Source organism: Argiope bruennichi, chromosome 6, assembly GCF_947563725.1.
Source record: "Argiope bruennichi chromosome 6, qqArgBrue1.1, whole genome shotgun sequence".
Lineage (NCBI taxonomy): Eukaryota > Metazoa > Arthropoda > Arachnida > Araneae > Araneidae > Argiope > Argiope bruennichi.
In genome coordinates this window covers 99,025,061-99,048,651 of record NC_079156.1, presented here as the reverse complement: position 1 = coordinate 99,048,651, position 23,591 = coordinate 99,025,061, and the positions used below count along the sequence as shown (strand labels likewise).

At 31.1% G+C, this 23,591-nt stretch overlaps 1 long non-coding RNA gene across 2 annotated transcripts in view; it reads left to right on the top strand.

Moving 5' to 3' along the window:
• LOC129972529 (uncharacterized) overlaps nt 1-23,591 on the top strand; it is a 183,522-nt gene that overhangs the window by 146,768 nt on the left and 13,163 nt on the right. The gene's annotated exons all lie outside the window — the stretch shown is intronic.

The following is a 23,591-nucleotide window of genomic DNA, read 5'->3' as shown; positions in this document are numbered from 1 at the left end:
AAAATAGATACCACAAAGTAGTTCAGGAATTTTTGCTTATTTTATTAAAATAAGACTAAATTGTACAAAGATATTTCGTATTTCATCTTCTCTAGATAAAATCATTCTCTTTAATCATTCATTCATCTTTAAAATCTACCCTCATTTCGTTTTTTTTTTCTCTCTCTAACCACTCAAATAAAGAGGTAATGTTCTGCCATCGAATCAATGCCTTCTATCTCAATGAAGGTTGGATTTAAGTGCGATTTTTTGGAATTATTATTAGAATTTTAATTGAAAATTAAGCAAAATTTTAGAATTGTCCACTATAGATTGCATAAAGATTAAGGCATGAAAATAATTTTCATACGTTCTTCAAATTGAAAAAATTACCCTTTTAATAATAACATCAATTTAGGTTGCTGTTGTTTTGTAATTTTTTTTGTCGAATTTTGACATTTTTTTGTAAATAATATATATATATATATATATATATATATATATATTTGCATAATTTCAACAATAACTTTCATTGTTGCAATTGAATTCAAATCACTTTAATTGCTTTATCATGCATTTAATCACAAAATTTTTTCTATTATTAAAAGTTAAGGAAGAAAGATTCTATCAATTACCTACAAAATTCACATAAGGAATAAGAAAATGAAACTATATTACCGCAAAAAACATTGAACAATTTCTAAAAAAATCTTTCAGATACTTAAGATTTTAATGGAAATAATGCCATGGGACATGATTCCACTGGGAAAGTTTCGTGTAGCAGTAAACAAAATAATCGTAAAGATATTAAAATAACATGACTTTGATATCTATCACAATTGGATGCTTAAATAGTTTTTATTGATATAATCATGAATATCAAATTATGCAAAAAAATATTTCATTGAAACTCAACTCTACTCAAAACAGCTGGTAGCCAAGAGCAGGTAATAATTAAATGAATAAGCATTAAGAAATAGTTCATGATATTCTTCCTTCCTTTTATTATAATCAGATTAATTTGAGGATTTTACTAAATATAGATTCTTGTGTCGAAGAAATCGAAGACTACTTCAACTTTCAGCTTCGCTGATTAAAATTATTCTTTAGAATCTTCCCCCATATGTTTCTTACCAGCCACTCAATTAAAGAGGCGGAGCCCTGCCATCAAATCAACGTCTTCAATCCCGACTTGATCACGTCCTAAACTTTTCAAAATTTTCTTCCCAACAGATTAGCCTACATTTTCCTCTTCCTCTCTCTCTATGGTGACATGTTCGCTGAATTAATTTGGACACCAGAGACGGACCATAAATCAAAAAATGGGGGTAAAACCGCAAAGAAGTGCGGTGGATCGAAATAAAAAGAAGAAATCTTTTGCATACGCTTATGGGGAAAGCAGATACAATGAATCTTCCCGGAAAGCAGCCGTGTGGGATATGCAAATGTTATTAGTCAGGATGGGTAGCGATCCGGGACAGCCCAGAACACGCCGGGACAGGGAGTGGGACGGCCAAAACGACGCGGTGGGACATAGGGGGACGTCCACAAGAAGTTGATGCATCCTCAGCGCCAACGTGAAATTGTGACACTAGTGATGTGCAATAGATTCTTGGCGGTGTTACGGAATCGATCTGTAGACAGATATTGATTTGTGTCGCTGTTAACTTAGTGAGTTTCGTCTTGGACGGAATGACTGTATTCACATGAATTCCCTCTTTGAGTAACACCAAAAGCTGATGAATATACGTAGAGTTTAACCATTTTTAACAAGCATCTCACTATAGTTCGGCAAAAGTTTTACTAATATGCATCAGAAAATAAAGCAATGCTCAATATCCTTGAGGCAATGTTACAGGATCAATCTGTAGAGAGATATTGATTGCCGACTGTGTTAAATTTGTGACTATTACATTAAATGATCACTGCATTCTTTCTTTCAGTAAAGTTAATAGCTGGGGCATAATAAACTATGGAGGATGATTATTTATGTGGGGAAAAGTTATGTAATAGATTCTTAGAGATGCTTTGAAACCGATGCGCAGACATACAAAATTCTTCTTCACAGTTAAGTTCGTGAATGGTGTGCCAACTAGACCAACTATATTAAATGATTTCTATCATTGATCGTTGTCATCGGTCAACCCTTTGATGGATTTGGTTATGGTGGATCCATACTTCTAATGCTAAAATTTTGCACCAAATACCACCAATTCCTATAGCACCATAAGTTTTTTTTTTTTTATCCTATTCATTTGCACTTAAAAAGATATACAAGCAAATTTTCTACGAATGGATTTCGTTTTAAATAAATCAACAAATTTGGTAAATATCAAATTTTAATAATCTTGCTCAAAACGGTTTTGAATGGACAAATTTCAAAATAAATGCTTTGTATTCATTGACGTCTAAAAGGTAAAGATTTGTTAAAATTTATAGACGAATTTTCTAGAGATTACAATAATTTATCCTTGTGATTTCGTGTGTGAAAAAAAAAAAAAAAAAAAAGGATGAAATAAAAAAATTTTTAAATGCTACTGAAAGTGCGTCCCAAAAATCCATTGCCAAAAATCTATATACATTCCATATAAAATGCAAAATATGTACACCTGCCAAAAGAACTCTTTTGAAAAAGAGAAACTCTAGCAACATAAACTGCACCAGTTATTTTAAAAAGCAAATAAACAGGGCAACCAGTCTAATCATTGTATAATAATTTTTCCCTGAATCTAAAAGTTTAGAAGTTGATTTCTAAACTGTTAGTAGCGGATATACGCTTCAATTCGAAAAATACTTCAAATAACGTAAATAATTAGATTTTTCTTTATTTAAATCATCAAGTGCACTACTGAAAAAAATAAGGTCAAATTTTTTTTTTCTTTTCCTTTTATTGCCATCCGATCTCATTAATTACATAAGTTTATTAAAATTTTTGGGCACAAAATCAATTTACCTCTTCTACCAAAGTTGACAGATTTCTGAAACTTTGCATTTCATTATATTAGGAGAATCAAGGACAATCTTGAAGAAAAATCATACGTTACTTGGCTATCTTCCTCTAGGTGGATATTAAAATATTCTTCAGTCATCTAAAATATTGATATTCAAAACTTTATAGCTCAGTCTATTTTAGTCGCAAAAGACTAAAGGTTTTTTTTAAAAAAAATAATTTTTTTAACGTTTGTAGGTCAAAAATATTTTGCTAAATTTAACAAATAAGACAGATGGACTGTATGAAGTATTAGATTTTATTATCTTTTCAGAAGAATACAATTAAAATTCAAGTTTAAAATAAGTTTTAACTTTAAATACCCAAATTTTTAATGTATTTTTTTAAAAAAAATCTAGGATTTGTCTTTTTATTATGAGTGATTTCCTAAATTGAAATGCATGGGATTTACTGTCGCACGGAGTAACATGAAAATAAAACAATAACCGAATCATAGCTAAAGAAAAATAACGAAGAAAAACAAAACAGGAGTCAAAAGCAAGCATTAACTGGGAGAGCAACAAAACAAAGAATATCACCCGTTTGGCAATGTCCAAAATCTGATCTGCAACCAAAACAGCTCAGTCACTGTTAACTCAGTGAAAGGAAATTTTCGTTTACACTTGCAGCTATTACGTGGTGAGTGGATTTTGATGCTTTCTGGGATGGTCTTTATGAGCCCCAAGGTGCTTACTTCTTTCTTATTGATTTAATCTCTGACATATTTACTTGTTTAAATTGCTTTCTTTTCGGTTTCATTTTTCAATAAACTCTTAATGCAGGAAAATAATAATAATAATAAAAGATTCAAAGCCAAAAACCAAGCTTTTAAAATAGTTTCAGAGTAGAGGAGGGTCAGCTTTATAACCTTAATCTATAAGGTACCACTAAATAGTTTAGAAACAAATGGTATTTCGTATATTTAAGATATTTTCTTCCAGGTCGTTGAAATAGAAATATAAGGTGTCTTAGAATTCTTTACTTATTCAAAATTATTTTAAAGAGTGACTAGAAATAATACCGTGTCTTGGATGCTATATAATATTAACATGTTTATAACATTTTAGATGGCGCTTTTATGACCAGACGATGAGTGAACAAGGAAATTTCCCTTTGTTGTCACATGCTTTAATTTTCAAAATTAAGATCCTTATATTATTTATTTTTTCCACGTGAGATCATGGAAAGATTGTGTGTATCAGATATCCTGCAGTATATTGCAGAACTTAAAGCAGCGTAGCACAGTTTCTTTTCAATCTATAACTTCACAAGCGTTAGATGATATTACTATTTTTGCGTAATATGCGAAATCAAAGGATGGATAGCGTTGAGATTTATTGACTTTACAAGTCACAATGTTATAATTATTGACTTACCAGTTATCAGTTAGAACTAAAAACTTTTTGTTTCTATATTTTATAGTTTATGTCTAACAAAATTTTGCAATCTGTCCAAGGTTTCTCTGACCTTTCAAGGTTATAATTGTTATGTTGTTTCTTGCGAATGGAAAAGAAAATCAAAACTTGAAACGGTTAAGAGAGATTGGAACACCATGTTGAAATCGGTTACTTTCAGATTTTATCATATAAACATATATTTATTCAGATGTCCTTTGAGAAGGTTTATTCAAATTTGGTATAGTAGTTTTACAATTAATAATAACTTATGGGTTAAATCAAATATCTGACACTCCGACCCGCCACGAAGGCACACGGATTTAAACCATAAGGCTGAATGACCGGACAGCAACAGCCGCAGCAGCAACACTGTAACTGTAGCGAGAACTGTACTTGAGTCCTAAGAGTCCTCACCGGCCACGGTACAACCCTCCCCGAAGGAAGTACGTCCGTCATCGCTGGTAGGAGTCAGATCCCCCACCTATTTGTGTACCCTCCAGGTTGACGAGATCCAACCACCATGCCGGACATCTTAACCTCATTTCGAGGTGCCCCCCGGGGGTCTAACTTATGGGATAATTGAACTTTCTGGATTTTTTTTTTTTAATTTGGTAGAGATGATCTATAATTTTTAAAGAAAATATAAGTTATTAAATTCTTTAGTGCTACAAATTTTCTCACTTTAATAAAAAATAAAGTTGTGGACAACAGAAATCTATTTAACATTAGTGCTATCGAGAAGTAATATTTAATAGAATTTTACACATGCGATGAATAGTTGGAATTTTACGTACGATTACCGAAGCAAAACAGTTTTAATGGAGCTTTATAAATTAATTAAATTGAAACTTTCATTTAAAAATTTTATGTTTAGCTTTCATTTTAAATTATTAATTTTCATGTTTTATTTTTGTTTAATTAAAAAAAAATGAAATTTCATCTTGGAAACTGCTAGATATTTTTATCTAGTAGTATATAAAAAAAATGGTAGGGGTAATACTGTATTAGAAAATGCAACCACTAAAGAAGGTATCGAAATCTTCAAAGAATTAGGACTCGAGATTTGACGTTTCTCCACGTTTTAGACTGCCTCCCCCCAAGTTCGAAAAACATATTGTTATAAAATTTTCGCCTGTCTATCTTTGACAAGAACAAATCAAAAACTTTTAGATCTAGACGAATGAAATTTGGTATACAGTCTTTATACCAAATTTGCAGATTTCTATCAAATTGTGTAAATATGTATAAAATCTATTCAAAGAAAGTTCGTCTACCCCTCTTTTCAAGTATAAGTTAGCACGATAACTACAAAACAAAGATAGCTAGATAGATTAAATTTGGTGCATAGATTCTTAATGTATAGTGCAGACACCTATTAAACTTTAAGCAAATATCAACCACTGGTTGATTTTTTGATCAGTATTTTCAAAAATATGTAAATGCGATAGTTCAAAAACGCAATGACTTAAATATATCAAATTTGATATGTAATTTTGTGATTACAAGTGCAGTTTTGTATCAAATCTTTGCTTCGATCGAATGAAAACAACGTGTCTAAAGCACAAATTCGATTTTTGGATACTATTAATGCCATGCCAAGAAATAACAATAATAAATGCACCTCCCCAACGATGTCACGATAGATTCTGTAAAAATGCTAAATCCATGACAAAAGTTAATATTTCGTAGCTATTTTACACCAATGCGATGCAAGGTATTATCTGGCATGACAAGTTAATCGAATGTATGCGAGAAAGTTTTTAGGAGACCATTCCCACTAATTATGAAAAAATACAGTAATAAGGTCTTTAAAAAAATTTAACTAGTATTTAAGCTTCTAATCACGCAATCACGTTATTTAAACATGCTGACCAGAAAAGAGTTTTTAAATCACATATTTTAATGGATTATTTATGTAATATGCATCTCGAAAAACTTCGTTTAACGATAAATGAATATAAAACTGTAGGATTATTTCTTGGGTCGCAATAACAAGATTCACTCCATCCCAGAATGTGTTAATTAAACAGTATCTTATTATAGCGACGACAATTTAGAACTGATGCATATTAATGTACACATGGGACAAATGACCGAATAACAATCAAGATCCCTTAACAGTTGATTGAAACAATTGACGCCATCTTCCACACAATGCTAATTTTATAAAGGGAGAGGGGGGGTGCAGATAGCAAAGTAACATTCAAATGAGAGCGACAAAATGATTCTTCAAATTGGCCGACACATATCCGGACTGTCGCTGTCTAATGTGAAAATCGCCCTTCGATTCACTCATCTGGCTTCCAACTCGCCATTTGACACAGAACTCCGCCCACTTTGAAAGGTCCCCCTTTCTCACCCGCTTTCCCTTCCTGTCCGGACACTGACTGGAGAAAAGGGGGGGGGGATGAATGCCAGTATTGGAAAGTTTTGAATCTCCACCCCTTCCCATGCCCATTAAGGCTTTCGGTTTGGCATGGCGTTGTTTCAGCAAATCCTTGATGGGAACGGATTTCCTGGGTGTCATTGTTTTCTACCCGTCTTCAGACGACAGGCGATAGTTTCTCGAATTAGGCGTTCGTACGGGGACCGGGTACTAAACTGGAATTTTAGAGTTTCGGTAAAAGCTGTATAAAATGTTTGATTTGGTCTAGTTCTTGATTTATTGATGCAAGAACCATTGATATAGCCTATATTGCTATACTTAAATATGCTATGAATTAAATATACTTAAATATATATACACAGATATAGCTATGTAGTATACTTAAAATTTTATTTGCTAAAATGAAAATAATAAATAAAATGCTTGTACACTAAAAAGCAGACAAAAAGTGAAAAATAATTTTCGCTAAAAGCTGTATTAAATATTTGATTGGTTTAACTCTTGGTTTATTGATGCAAGAACCACTGAGATAGCCTATATTGCTATACTTAAATATGCTATGAATTAAATATACTTAAATATATATACACAGATATAGCTATGTAGTATACTTAAAATTTTATTTGCTAAAATGAAAATAATAAATAAAATGCTTGTACACTAAAAAGCAGACAAAAAGTGAAAAATAATTTTCGCTAAAAGCTGTATTAAATATTTGATTGGTTTAACTCTTACTTTATTGATGCAAAAACCACTGAGATAGCTATGTTGTATCAAGTATATTTAAAATGTTATTTGCTAAAATGAAAATAAATAAAATTTCTTGTATACTTAAAAGCAGACAGAAAGTGAAAGATAATTTTAGGCAAAACTTGCTTTAAATATTTAACTCGGTTTAAATCTTGATTTATTGGTGGAAAAACCACTGATATAGTTATGTTGCATCAAATAGACTTAAAATTTTATTTGCTAAAATGAAAATAATAAATAAAATTTCTTGTATACTTAAAAGCAGGCAGAAATTGAAAGATAATTTTCGGCAAAACTTGTTTTAAGTATTTTACTCGGTTTAACTTCTGATTTATTGATGGACGAACCACTGATATAGTTATGTTGCATCACATAGACTTATAATTTTATTTTCTAAAATAAAAATGATAAGTAAAATGTTTGTATTCTTAAAAGCAGACAAAAATTGAAAGATTTTTGAAAATGACAAATTAACGAGGGTTTTGGCAGAAAATTATTGAAAAATCTATGGTATGTTTACAAATATTTTTCAAACTTAGGTTATAATTTCAGAAAAAGTTATAAAAAAATAATAAAAGAAAATGAATAATTTGATTTAATTTTTGTTTATTTGTGCAGATGTTGGTGATTTTGTTGTTTGGAAGCAGATGTAATCAGCTATGCTTTTGCCAAATAATAATAATAATAAAACAATAATAGACAGAACTTCGTAGACTCCTCGTAGAAATCGTAGACTCCTGAGTTGCGGGAGTAGTCTTCACAAAACTTTCTCGCATACTCTGTAATAAATTTATCTTGTCAGAGAACGCTTTACGTGGCATTGGCTTACATTATTTATGAAATGTTAACTTTTGGCTGGAATTTAGCGTTTTTACAGAATCTATCATGTCATTCTTGGCGAGTTTTTTGGCGATTAATCCGTGGCATGCGATTAATAGTATCCGAAAACCGAATCTGTGCTTAGACGAGTTTTTCCCAACTGATTGAAACAAAAATTTGACACAAAACTTCAATTATAGTCGCAAAACCCATACCAAATTTTATATATTTGTGTCGTTGAATTTTTGAATTATCGCATTTCCATATATCTGACAATACAGACCGAGAGTGAATGAAACAATAATTGAAATTTTGCTCAAAATTCAACAGGTGTTTATATTATAGATGCTAAATCTATGTACTGAATCTTATCTATCTAGCTCTCTTCGTTTTATAATTATCGTGTTAGCTTATATCCGAATAGCCGGACTTCTTCTGAAGAGACTTTATTCAAGATTTGATAGAAATCAGCAAATTTCCTGTAAAGACAGTATGCCAAATTTTAATCGTTTAGTCCAAAGCGTTTCTGAATCATCTCTGTCATAGACAGACAGACGGACATTTTCCAAAAATATGTTTTACGAACTCAAGGTCTAAAACAATGGTCAAAATCTCGAGTTCGAATTTTTTGACGATTACTATTTTTTCTTTATAACACATATATAAGAAAGTAATAAGTATGTGTACATTGGAATAGAAAGAGTTTGAGAGATTTATGAAAATAATAAAGATTTTATGGTTTAAATAATTAGTTATTGAAAATTCATCTTGAAAGTTTTAGACTTACGCTAAAATCATGTAAAATTTTAGAAATGGGAGAACGTGAAAATGTGATATTTTACTAATCACCGTTGATAAAGATTCTAAAATTGTTGGAAACAATGTTTAGATAGAATATTAAAATGTGAGTGACGAATACTTCATACGTACTGAGAAGTTAGAAGAATGATGCATGTAGAAACGATGATGATATACAAGAAAGATGCATGTAGAAACTATGATGATATACAAGAATGATGTATGTAGAAACGATGATGATATACAAGAACAATGCATGTAGAAACGATGATGATATGCATGAATGATGCATGTAGAAACGATGATGATATGCAAGAATGATGTATGTGGAAACGATGATGCTATGTAAGAATGATGTGTGTAGAAACGATGATGATATAAAATAATGATGCATGTAGATGGAATGTGAAAATACCTGATGTAGAAAATAGCTGACTTTACAATTGGTATAGGATAGAGATTCTTTAAAAACTCTTTCTTTTCCTATATTCAGCATTAAGCCTTTATCTCTACTAATAATAAAGAAAAATGTGTACATGTTTGTGCATGCATGTGATGCTCTACAATTAGAACTACAAAGCTTGGCACATAGCTTCAAAAAGTTGGAAAGAGTTTTTGTTAAAATTTTAGTTTGAATTTTATTTAATTAAAAATTAAGCGAGATCTTGGCGGTTTTCTAAAATAACTTTTTAAAATATTTCAGACAAGTGTAAAGCTTATATCATCTTAAAATTGAGAAGTTATCTCTAAATGATACAAATTTCTAGCCGACTAGATTTTTCCCATTTCCAATTAATTTTTTAAAAGTATATTAAATGTACTTTACAATAATAAATGTCATTTTTGAAGTGAAATTCTAGTCATCTTCATTATTACTATCAATATTTCATTTTAGCTTTTTTTTTCAAGTTTTTATGTTAAAGATATGAAGATTCGACTTATTTGCCCATGTTGATTGTGTGTCAGTATAAGGCAAAATTTCGAAAAGATTTTGTAATTTTGTTGTACCTACCATTATGTTTTAACAACAGAATCAATTAGAGGTGAAAATTTTTTAAGGCGCGACCATTTTTCAAACCCATTGCTTTTTTATGTGATAGAATTAAATGCATAAATATATAATAAAACAATTAGAACAATATACAGTAATTTGGAACAATAAAATTTGGTTCCATGCCTGTGGTGCCCCTTGGTGGCGAATTCCAGAAAAAATATGGAAAATAAATAAAATTAAAAAAAAATTACCATTTAGTGGTCAAAATAAAAATGTACGGTTAAAAATAGTCTTGAATTAAATTTATTTAATTAAAAGCAAAAGTTCTTTCATCTTAAGCACGAAAAAATATTATAAGGGAAATACACCAACATCAGTTGGTCTTACAGAAAGCGGTTATTCTAATTTATTCAACTGAATGAAGAAGAAAAAGAAGAAAACTCGAACAAATAGACCAAAACTTTTTCATCACACAGGAGGTCTTGTCATCTTCTCCACACACGCATTCTATAATCTAGCATAACATTCCCAGCAAGGAGAAAAAAACAAATAAATAAATTAAAATAAAACTCCCAAACGCGAGAGCGAGGCAGGAAAGAGACAGAAAACACAGGCGCCGTGTGATCTGTATCGTGAAGCCTAATTAGATAGGCGGGCAGGTTAGGTCTATTAGGCGCTCTAAATTACACAGCTTTACGAAAAAAAAGTCAAATACATACCTTCCATTTACAAAACTGATTCATGGATCATAAAACGAACTTCGTGTTCCTGCGGGCAGCCAATGGGGAGGAAGAACCAGCTAGCTTTTAGACACTTCCTCCCCCAGCCCTACCTGACTTTGGTTTCTTTTTATGAGAATTTTTTTTATGAATCAACGCAAGACCTTGAGATTTCATTGATAAAAAGATTTCATGGGCAGGGGAGTTTCTTCGATTATGTTGTTAGTTAAATGCTAATAGAATGTGGTTTTCAGAATCGTATGAATCATAATTTAATCAATTGAATTAATCTATGCCACTTGATTATTGAAATTTCATTTTGCGAATAATATTTTCAATTTTTCGTCATTGAAATTAATCTATGCCAATTGATTATTGTGATTTCATTTCGAGAGTAATTTTCAATTTCTTGTCATTGAAAATTACTCGAAATACTTTAAAATCTCGCTTACTTAGTGCTGTTGGTTTGGTGTTGACATTTTATGGGGATCTAATATAATTAGCATTAGTCTTCATTCTAGACTTGCCATCATTTTTATTACAGTTGGTCTGCGGAAATACTAGTTATATTTAATTTCAGTTAGACTCTTATGTGTAACTTGATGTTTATGATTTCTGGACAAATGCTTTTAAGCATCAAATTTCGATTACGATTAGAGTGCTGATATTGTTATTGTTTTGTATTTGATCTACTAATTGTGAAAATGAATATACTTAAAGACGTCAATTTCAATGATATCATAGTACGATTGAAAACGCCATCATGTCCAGGCAATTTATCATCTAATTATATGTTGTATTTTGCAATATTATAATTTCACGTTTTTGTACGTCACATAATCAGGGCAGATAAAAAAAAAACAGGATTTTTTTTTCTTTTATAATTTCAACTACGGAAGAAACCACAAAATTAAAAATTTGATAAACCACTGAAAACAGTTTGAATCTCATACCAACAATAGAATATATTCATTAAAGATAATTAAAAAAAAAAGTCAAAATTCAATTTTAAAAATTGCCCTATAGCTAAATAGTGTCATTAAAGTAACAATATTTCGAATTTAAAACGTTTCAAAAATAATTTTTTATAATAAAAGTTATAATGGGTATGTTGTGATTTTTTAAGTAACTGCCTGGTTTTAAACATACTTTTTTTAATCTACACAAACACAGCTACACTACAAAATTTACAAACACTTATTATTATATACACACATAGAAAATTAGGTTAAAGAAAACAGTATGGTGGAGGAATTCCACCGTTTCCAGCCGAAAGCATGCAGCGTTAGCGCATGCATTTGGGGAAAAGTCGACCTCATGGTGCAGGTCTGCCATCCAACTGCTTGTCTTCTGTAAAACGCCACAAGGTGGCGCTCTCTGCTCAAGGGGAGAAAGAGGTGCTACAAAGTTACTAAAATTATCTCGTAAAAGCGTTAAATACCCATCTTCTAAAGTATATTTAAGTTAACTTGGTAATCCTAGTTGAAATATGTTTATTTTATAGTTCATACAGACAGACACACACGCATGTACTTTCTGCTTTATTATTTGTGAAGATTAATCATCTATTTTAAGATAACGGGTAAAGTAGTTTAGTAAAGATTTTTTTGACTGGTTCTATGTTAGGATCATCATTAAAAAGAGCACAGAAATCATTCATATTCTAGCAAGGGTTAAATATAGAAAGCGTAATACTAGAAACTGAATTGATTACATTTTCAAAAAATGGGGGATATCCACGTTTTTTTAATGCGTTAAACAAGAAATCGTGGATCGAATTTCAAAGAGGCTCATAAAGCTCTTTGGTAATAAGAGACCAAATTACAACAAAATCAACTGAATTTTAATTTTGAAACATAAAAATAAAACTACACCTCCATTTGCCACTTCCAATGAACTTTGTGAGTGTCATCTGAAGCTAAGCAAGTCTTTTTACCCGCATTCTAAAATAATTACGTTGTTTGTTTTCAAATCAGAAAATGTTGTGACAGGATTTTTTTTCTTTCTAAAGTTTATCTTTTACAGGAAAGTAAAAATATGACATATAATAATGAATATGATATGATTACTAAACAGGGTATCCACGAAGTCTTTTTACCTCCATTCACGTTTGAAAGACGATAACTAATATCACGAATTAGTGTTTAGATAAAGTGACACTACGCGGTGAAATTAATTACAGTTCCATTTGACGACCAACAACGGAATTAGAGTCCCTATCTCGAAAACGATATAAAATATGGAGGGGCAAGTCACGTATAAAATTGTAGGACGTCTTTGTTTTATTTCGAAAAGATACCATGAATGCAATGATGCTAAGAACAAAACATTTTTTTTTCCATTTCATTTCCATTCATTCAAGCATGCATTTGTATGATAGCAATTATCCAAACCTCAGACGTAACAATACATGGCAAAATATTATATTTGAAATGTAAAAGTCAACTTCATGGTGTAGTTAATAGCACAGACCGAGAATAAAAAGTATCTGTTGCTAACTAATTTTTCTACTTTTTCTTTACCATCTTTCTAACGTAAGAGTGTTGGAAATCGCGACCAAGCAGATTCGCATTTTATGTGTTGTTCTTAGCATTATTATGTTCAAGGCATCGAAAATGCTCAACAATTTCGTTCTTGACGTTTTTCCTGTATCCAGTTGCATTTTCAAAATTCGAACATTAACAATGTTGTTTGTCGCCAAGTGGCTATGTGGATGATCTTACAGTTTAGCGCTAGCCATTTTACTATAATTAGAACCAAGTTTGCTGCAATAATTGTCGCCTGTCTGAAATTAAGATGGGGTTGAAAGACTTTATTGGGTATCCTTTAAAGTATCAATTTCGGGTCAATTTATTGCCATTCTGATAATGAAACATATGTCCTGCGGTACTTGTGTCGTCGTTGGTGATGGTTTTTAAGACTCCAATTTTTAGTTTCTGTTTAAATTACACGAAATCTATCATTCAATAAAATCTTGGATGCCCTGAGTGAACAAGGATAACTCTACACTAATCAAGCCAAATTTCAAAAAATGGTTCAGGTTATGAGACTAGAATTTGCATATTTTAACTTAAAGTTTAAATTTAACATCAAAATACTGAAAGCATTGTCAAATCTATAGTCAAGTCCATTGAATTTCTCAGTGTCACATTTTATGATTTACATGAGCTGGAAGTGAGATTTTTTTCTGCTTTACACATTGATTTATCCGGATGTGTTTTGAATGTGTTTTGACAATACTGAAAGCATTGTCAAATCTATAGTCAAGTCCATTGAATTTCTCAGTGTCACATTCTCTGATTTACATGAGCTGGAAGTGAGATTTTTTTCTGCTTTACACATTGATTTATCCGGATGTGTTTTGAATGTGTTTTGACAATACTGAAAGCATTGTCAAATCTATAGTCAAGTCCATTGAATTTCTCAGTGTCACATTCTCTGATTTACATGAGCTGGAAGTGAGATTTTTTTCTGCTTTACACATTGATTTATCCGGATGTGTTTTGACAATACTGAAAGCATTGTCAAATCTATAGTCAAGTCCATTGAATTTCTCAGTGTCACATTCTCTGATTTACATGAGCTGGAAGTGAGATTTTTTTCTGCTTTACACATTGATTTATCCGGATGTGTTTTGAATGTGTTTTGACAATACTGAAAGCATTGTCAAATCTATAGTCAAGTCCATTGAATTTCTCAGTGTCACATTCTCTGATTTACATGAGCTGGAAGTGAGATTTTTTTCTGCTTTACACATTGATTTATCCGGATGTGTTTTGACAATACTGAAAGCATTGTCAAATCTATAGTCAAGTCCATTGAATTTCTCAGTGTCACATTCTCTGATTTACATGAGCTGGAAGTGAGATTTTTTTCTGCTTTACACATTGATTTATCCGGATGTGTTTTGACAATACTGAAAGCATTGTCAAATCTATAGCCAAGTCCATTGAATTTCTCAGTGTCACATTCTCTGATTTACATGAGCTGGAAGTGAGATTTTTTTCTGCTTTACACATTGATTTATCCGGATGTGTTTTGAATGTGTTTTGACAATACTGAAAGCATTGTCAAATCTATAGTCAAGTCCATTGAATTTCTCAGTGTCACATTCTCTGATTTACATGAGCTGGAAGTGAGATTTTTTTCTGCTTTACACATTGATTTATCCGGATGTGTTTTGACAATACTGAAAGCATTGTCAAATCTATAGTCAAGTCCATTGAATTTCTCAGTGTCACATTCTCTGATTTACATGAGCTGGAAGTGAGATTTTTTTCTGCTTTACACATTGATTTATCCGGATGTGTTTTGAATGTGTTTTGACAATACTGAAAGCATTGTCAAATCTATAGTCAAGTCCATTGAATTTCTCAGTGTCACATTCTCTGATTTACATGAGCTGGAAGTGAGATTTTTTTCTGCTTTACACATTGATTTATCCGGATGTGTTTTGACAATACTGAAAGCATTGTCAAATCTATAGTCAAGTCCATTGAATTTCTCAGTGTCACATTCTCTGATTTACATGAGCTGGAAGTGAGATTTTTTTCTGCTTTACACATTGATTTATCCGGATGTGTTTTCATTAGGAAGGGACTATTAATCTATATATCGATTTACATAGGATGGAAATATTATTTTCTACTGCATACATCGATTTATTATGTATTATATATCGATTAAAACCCTCCGCGCTTTTGCGCATGAGTTAGGATGGGTTTAATTCGTCAAAACAGGGGTGAGGGGGAAGATAAAAGGAAGCGATGTTTACATCTATACTTATAATAAAGCTCAATGTGTGTGTGTGTGTGTGTGTGTTGGCGCTCTACAGGCCAGGTCATTTGACATACAGCTATCAAATTTGGTACATGTATACCTTACAGGTCGGGAATGTGCACCTGGGGTCCCTTTTTTTGAAATTTTAATTAGAATTTTAATTATTAATTAAAAACTAACTTTCCCGCCAAAAGAATCTTCCATTTTCCCCACCGCCAACTTTTCCGCCAAAAAAATCTTCCATTATCCCCAGCGCCAAACGAGAAAGGCTTCCGTTGTTTTTTCTCCCAACAGTAATGAGGCTAGGGTTAAAATTTTTCGGCGGATTATTTCAATCGGTTCTGTTTATTTTCTTAATGTTTGATGCATTTAAAATTAAACATTGTTAATGAATCAATCTTTCAGATTCATTCTGAAGTACTTTTGAATTAAAATAAAACAGAATAAAGGAAATTAAAAATTTCTAATCCGCATAGCGTTACCCCAACTGGCGTAGAAAAAATCACGTATTTGCGTTACGTAACCGGCGATGAAAATTCACGCATGCGCATTCTGTTCTGATTGTTGCCATGACAACATGTATATGCTTATAGTTTTAAGTACAACGTTTTTTAAGTAGTTTTTTTAAAACCTGTTTTCAACCGTTTATTTTAAACGATTCGTTTTATTTTCTTAGTGTTTGATGCATTTAAATTTAAACATTGTTAATGAATCGATCTGCTCATAATGAATCTAAGAAAATTTTGTTGACCAACTCTTGAGATATTACATAAATTTAAAAAAATATTCTTTAGTGCCCATAAAGTTTAAACGCTGAGTGACTCTATTTTCAGTAATCAGATTATAAAAAAATGCTTTGTTTCAGTAAAAAATATTATTATATTAATTGAAGATAAATTCTTTCCACTTTAATTTAAAGCATAAATTCTACGGGTGCTAACAGAAAATGAGAGAGATACATATTACGTTATGACTGAAGGCCTTTATAATATTATGAATGAATTATATGATAATCAAAATTTGAAGTTTTAAAATATTTTGATGAAGAAGCTATTAAAGTAGAAATTGCATAAAATATTTAATTATTAAAATTTTAACGAACATTAAGATTGGCGAACCGGCTGGTCGCCAAAGGCGGCTAGTTTAACAATAAAGAAAACTCTGATTACTCGCAGACTGAATTAAAATAAAATAATGTGATCAGAAACAATAAGATACTCTCATACACGCCAAAAAAAAAAAAAAAAAAAATTGAACGAAAAAGTATCTTATAAGGCGAAAATCAAAGTCGAAGAAAGATGAAGAATACCGGAAATGCGCTCATCCTTCCGTCTCATCCCTTAGTGAGATAGATTCGTCGAAAAGTGGTCGTCTCAAGACACTTACTGAAAACAGTACAAGGACTGATGTGTTTACTTTTTGCTATTATATAGTTAAAATGCATTGCACTATATAACTTCCGATGACTGAGGCACTTGTCTCGTGGTTGGTGATGACTTTTAGGACTCCATCTTTAGCCTCCGTATTACTGACGCGAAGACTATCATAGACATATCATCAATTAAATCTTGAATGCACTATGAGGACAAAGATAGCTCAATACTGATTAAACCAAATTTTAGAAAAAAAGGTTAAAGTTATGCGGCTGGAATTTACATATTTTTACCTTAAATTTTAAATTTAATATCATTATGTTAAAAAAATTATCAAATCTATTATCAAGTACCTTGAACTCCTCAGTGTCACCTCCCCCGATCCATAGTCTGGAAGTTAGACTATTTTCTGTATCTCACATTGGTTTAATCCGGTCAACTTTTCGCTGGGACGGGGGTATTCATGCTATATATCGATTTACATGAGCTGGAAGTTAACCCTTAAATGCATGATTATTTGTTTTGAATTTAAAAAAAAATCGTTTATAGTAGCAAAATAGTCATAAGTTAAGTAAAATGTAAATAAAAATAATCCAGGTAATAATATGTCATATCTAACTTGAAAAAAAGTTGTTTGTAGATATTTGGCAACATACATTACTTCACAAAAATCTAGCTTCTATCTAGCTACATGAACGCTGGGATAACAACCTTTGTTGCTAAAAATCCCTTAACCCCCTCATTCAATCAATCAATCAATTGTATCTAGCATAATTTTCAAATTCAACATCAAACATTGATAAATTACCTGAAAAAAGATGAGAAGTAATTTTTTAACAATAAGATTAGATAAATAATTTAAGATATTTAAGATTAGATAAATTTAATTAGATTAGTTAGCCTTTACAGGGAACTCGACAATAGAAACTATCTCTTCAAGTAATACATTGAGCTTCATCACCCACCACATTCAAATGTAAAGAAAACGGTATAACTTACCCACCAAAAGTAAATGCAACTTTTTCTTTCATACATGATTTATTGTTTATGTTTATCAACGGGGTTTTGAATAAAATTAAGTGGAACTGGATGTAGACAATTGGCAACAATATGCATTGAAGGGTTAAATTATTTTCTGTTGCAAACGTCGATTTTCATGGACTGGTATGTTTACTCTTTGCTATTATATAGTTAAAATACATTGTACTACATAACTTTGCTAATATATTCAACTTTTTTCAAAAGTTTTTAAACATTTGAAAATTTTTTAAGATCACTAAATCTAATTATTTATTACAAAGACGGTATTGGATGATCAAAGCTAGATAAAATGTCACTACATCTTTAAAAAAAGTATCACCACTAATTCATGATATCCATATTTTTTTCTCGCTTAGAAATCGTTCGTGTTGAAAGAAATTAAATTCGCATTAACACTAGATTACAAATATTTTATTAATCATAAAATATTAAGAGTAGTCAATTAATGAATCTGCTTTTACTTCATATGCCATTTTTCCTCTGAAAAGCGAACTCGATAAAACTGGGGACACTTGGGGAAGGAAGAGTTCTTTTTATCTTGTTTCAGACACTTTACCAGAAAGAATTGAAGTCGATCAGAGCCTTTTGTTTCAGAGGCATTTCGGTGAAGGGGGATGAGGAACGATTTGAGGGGTGTCCAGGGAATCGAACTGGCGCCGCCCGATCGGTTTCGTCGTCTGACGATACCATCTGCAGAAGGCAATCAGCCACTGATTGGACAGCTCGGAATGACCGCTCATTTCTCTTGCTTGGACTCCGGTCGAGCGAGAAAAAACCTCTTTCTTTGTTGATGTCCAGAAAGAAGGGGACTTTCTCATTAAGACCACCTCAGATCAACAAATACTTCATCTGTGATGGAGCAACAATTGAGAAAAATAGAGGACGAATTGAGTAGTTGTTGAAGGTTAGTAAATCGTGCCATTTCGACAGGCGTTGTAGTGAGAATTAGAAATATTTTCAGTATATTTTTAAGGTATTTATTTGTTATACCTGTTTTTCAAAATATTGCTAATAAATTATATTTTAAGCGCTGTTTTTTATGGGCTGGAAGATCTAAAACGTAAAACATGAGCATCGCAAAATAAATAAAGATCGCGGTAGAATTATTTTTGGGGCGATTTTAATATTTCTCTTTCTATACATCATTTATGAAAAAGAAACGAAAGAATAATTGGGAGAAGGGCATAAAAAATGAAATAAACACTGACAAACTCATAAAAAAAATAATTTTCGTCATCAAAATGAAAACAAATTTATATTCTGTTCGCAAAAAATAAAATATCTCTCCCACAATTAAGTATATACAGCAGAGTCTTATTTTTTAATAATATTTTAACATATATTTATTTGCTTTGAATTAATGAATAATCGTGTAATTCGGAAAATTTATATGTGCTCATACTTCTGTGTCGATATCGTGCTTGTGTGTGATTTACTTTTTGAGCCTTGCCAGCTTTTCGAATTTTATTTATAATTGTTTTAGAATTTTGTAATTCTGTATTCTCTGATGTTCCTTTCTTATGCGTTTTTCAATTTGTTTTTCAGCTTGTGCTCCTTGTGTGTTTTTGTTTCATGCATCCTGTAAATGGAATCATGTCTGTAATGTACTTACTTCAAATAAATAAATAAATAAAATGTACCGGTAATTTTTGTTATTGCTAAAATAATTTAATTGTTAGACTATTCATTGTGATGCTAATTCTATAAATATTTCACATTCGTTAAAAAAATGATACAGCTTTCGAAATACAATCAAAACAAATTGATTTAAACAAAGTTTAAACTTTCTTAACATTCGAGTATCCGAAGCTTAGTACAATGGAAATTAATAATGGAAACTAAGCATAACTTGTTCCATGATCTTGCTCGTAATATGAAACACTTGTTTAGTGAAACAAATGTTTTCCATAGAATCAGTTAAAAAAGGATAATGTGTTCAATTCTGACATAAAAACTCAAGCAAATTTACAATAATATAATTTGTTATTTATTTTACAGTTATCCGAGGCCGTTATATCTTCCTTCGGTGACGAAATCTCCTCCTTAATTTTGTGCTGTGGCATAGAATGTAGTTGCTTGCATTTGTGTTCGTATATTATTGAAATACTTCTTTCTCATATCGCAACGTGATACCATAACGCGTAACAAAGTGTCACACTTTTTTTTTTTTTTTTTTAAGTTTCGATTAATTGTATATTTCACGGTTTCTTTATTAACTTTAAAAAAGAAGGAGAAACGCTGTCAAAAAGCAAGCATTAAAAAAGACTGATTGCGGGGATATAGGCAGGATTTTGAAGTGACTTTAAGATGTCTCCACTCATATTGTGAAACACTATTCGTTAAGAAAATCATTTTTTGTTACATTTTGTTTTCATTATTGTGCGAATCATTCGTGTGAATCACTTAATTGTATTTTAAAATGTACCGAATTCCTTTAACATTGTATTTAAAAGCCTTTTGAGTCACCTATAACCAACCTTTCAAACAATGAGGCAAGAGATATTAAATAGCGAGAACTTATCAATTCTTCATTCACTTCTTCCACATTTCCCAACATTATGATATAAATTATAGATTAGAAAAATGATTCCAAATTAAGGAATAATTAATTTTTAAGAAACAAATTTTGATGATATTTAATTAAGAAATTTTTTAAAGAACAATATTGACGAATTTTGAGACAAATCCATTATCGAGTTATATCTCTGTGGATGTATTTACTATCGTTCAAGAGAATGCGATAAATGTGAATTATTTAAAATGAATTTTTAAATAATTAAAAATATTTAATGCGTCATTTAATCTTTCAATTATTCTTTTTTTTATACACGAAAACTTTTCCTAATGGAAAGTGATGTTACGAAGAATTTTTAACGTCCTAATACGAACATTTCAGCCATCTTGATTAATAAAGTCAATTCTTAATTAAAAGACATTGTTGACGGATTTGGGGACAAATCCATCATCGAGTTATATTTCTGTGGATGTATTTACTATTGTTCAAGTGAATGCGATAAATGTGAATTATTTTAAATGAATTTTTAAATACTTAAAAATATTTAATACGTCATTTAATCTTTCAATTATTCTTTCTTTTATACACGAAAACTTTTCCTAATGGGAAGTGATGCTACGAAGAATTTTTAATGTCCTAATACGAACATTTCAGCCATCTTGATTAATAAAGTCAATTCTTAATTAAAAGACATTGTTGACGGATTTTGGGACAAATCCATCTGCTAGTTATATTTCTGTGGATGTATTTATTATCATTCAAGTGAAAGCGAAAATATTAATTACTTGAAACAATTTTTTTAATTATTAAAAATAATTAAAGCTTTATTTATCTTTCAAATTCTGTTTGTTTGTTGTTTCTTTTTTGCGCGAAAACTTTTTCTTATGAAAAGTGAAGTCACGAAAATTTTTTTTAACATCCAAATACGACCATGAGCGAAAAACTTTTAAGCCATCTTGATTAATAAAGCCACATCTTAATTAAAAGTAGTAAATCAATAACAGAAAAAAGGCAGCGAATTAATCTTAGTTTTCTTACTTTTATAAAAATACACATCCCTTCAACATTTCTATTCCCTTTTCATTCATCTTAAGCATAGTAGTTTCACGTACATTCTTTCCAGAAGAAACAATGCAAAATAATCCGGAGCCACAAAAAACGATTCAAGGATTCGCAATCATACTTAATAAATCTTCCGCTTGTGAACGAGTCTTGACAGGCTGAACAGCTTTATTTCGCAGGCCATCCTGAAGCCTACAGATCCTAAATAGGCTGTTCCTCCCTCCATCACCCCTAGCCTTAATTACACGTTGCCTAGTGCTTAGCCTGACAGTTTGTGATTACACGCTACCTGATGTACAAATCTGTATGGACGACACGACCCGAGGCCTCACACTAAGCCTCTCTGGACTTGCCCCTCAATCCAGCATTTTTTTCTACAACCATGCTTCATGTTCATAATTAACTACGATAAGGACCGTGTTTCAGGCCAACACCCGAAATATTTTTACCGAATTTTCAAGAATTTTTCCGTCGAACCTCACACGTCCGGCCCTTGGCTTCGGTAAGGACAGGAAGACCTCACACAGTACTGAAGCATCTCGTGGTATCCGTTTCATTTCTGTCCTGTTGAGAGCACGCAGGAAAGAACCAAGAGGAAAATTAACAAGTGTGCTTGTGTGTGTCCGCTTGGCGGGGAAATATATTCACGTACTTTGCCAAGGGTGAAAGTAAGGTCGCCTAAAAGAACGATCGCTTGGCGAGATGTTGAGGCTGTTTTTTTTTTGTTTTTTGTTTTTTTTAAAATTTTTTTGGTGGTCTCTATGAAAGCTGAATAAGAATTGAGATGCGCTTGTTATTAATACTTGGCTTCGGGTAATCTTGTTTAAAAAATAAGATCATAAGAAATAATAAGGAATTTAAAAACTTATTCATCAAAGGAATATGAGATTAAAAGTTCGAATTTAGCTGTTATTAATTACATATTTAAAAGTCGCTGAGATAACAGAATCCAAATGAGATTGTTCCTTTTTTAACTGGAATCTCGAGATTTATCTGTGGTATTTTTGAAGTACTAATATCTTTTGTACCTCACAAAACATATTACAAATAATTGGTAATAATAATAATAATAATTAGTTATAAATTAAAAATAATTGGTAAATAGTATTTTCTTTAATTAAAAATTAATGCAAAATCCGCCGAAAATGAACGAAAATAATTTAAAGATTTCAAAAATCAAGACATTTTCTCTCGTAAAGCTTAATTCAATTTTATTTTATTTTCTCGTTTCGTCTACTCACAGAAGTGATGATAATCGGAATTTATGAAATTAGTTCATTTTTGGTTTTATTTATACATAAATTCTGCATGTATGTTCTTTTGCGCTAAATAATTATTTAATCTTTTCTAAGGATAATTTTTCAAAAGATAACAAGGTAATAATATAATAATACTTGGGAAACATTCGAAAGTTACAACAAATCAATCGATGAATACAATACAATTGTTTGTTCTAATGCGGCGAAAAACGGAGGAAAAACAGAAATTTTCGCGGACAGGAGAGGACGGCGAAAGGGTTAATTCATATTTCGCTTTGATTTATTATGAAATAAGGATTAATTTTTTTTTATAAGCACATAAAGTAATTTTTATAAAAATTTTATGAAGAAAGATATTAATTCAAATTCCGATTTAGTTAATTGTGAACAAAGGATTCATTTTGAAAGTAATTTTAGTACACTTAGAAAGTACACTTCAGGAAGAGCAAATCGTTTTTGTTTAAATAAGGATTCAAGCAATATAATTGGTGCTAAAATAGAATTACAAATGGAAAAAAATTAACATAGATAAACCTATTTAAATAAAAATGTCATTTTTATTCACAAAAGGAACTATTTTCAATGCTCTGCGTAACTTGCAATACTTTATTCCTTTCTTGAATTCGCGATGCTATTCTCTGATTTGGATAATTCGCCTTCAAATAAAAACCAGTAGAAAAGCCCAGACTCATGCTTCATTTGAATAAAAGAGGTACAAACAGTACAAAACA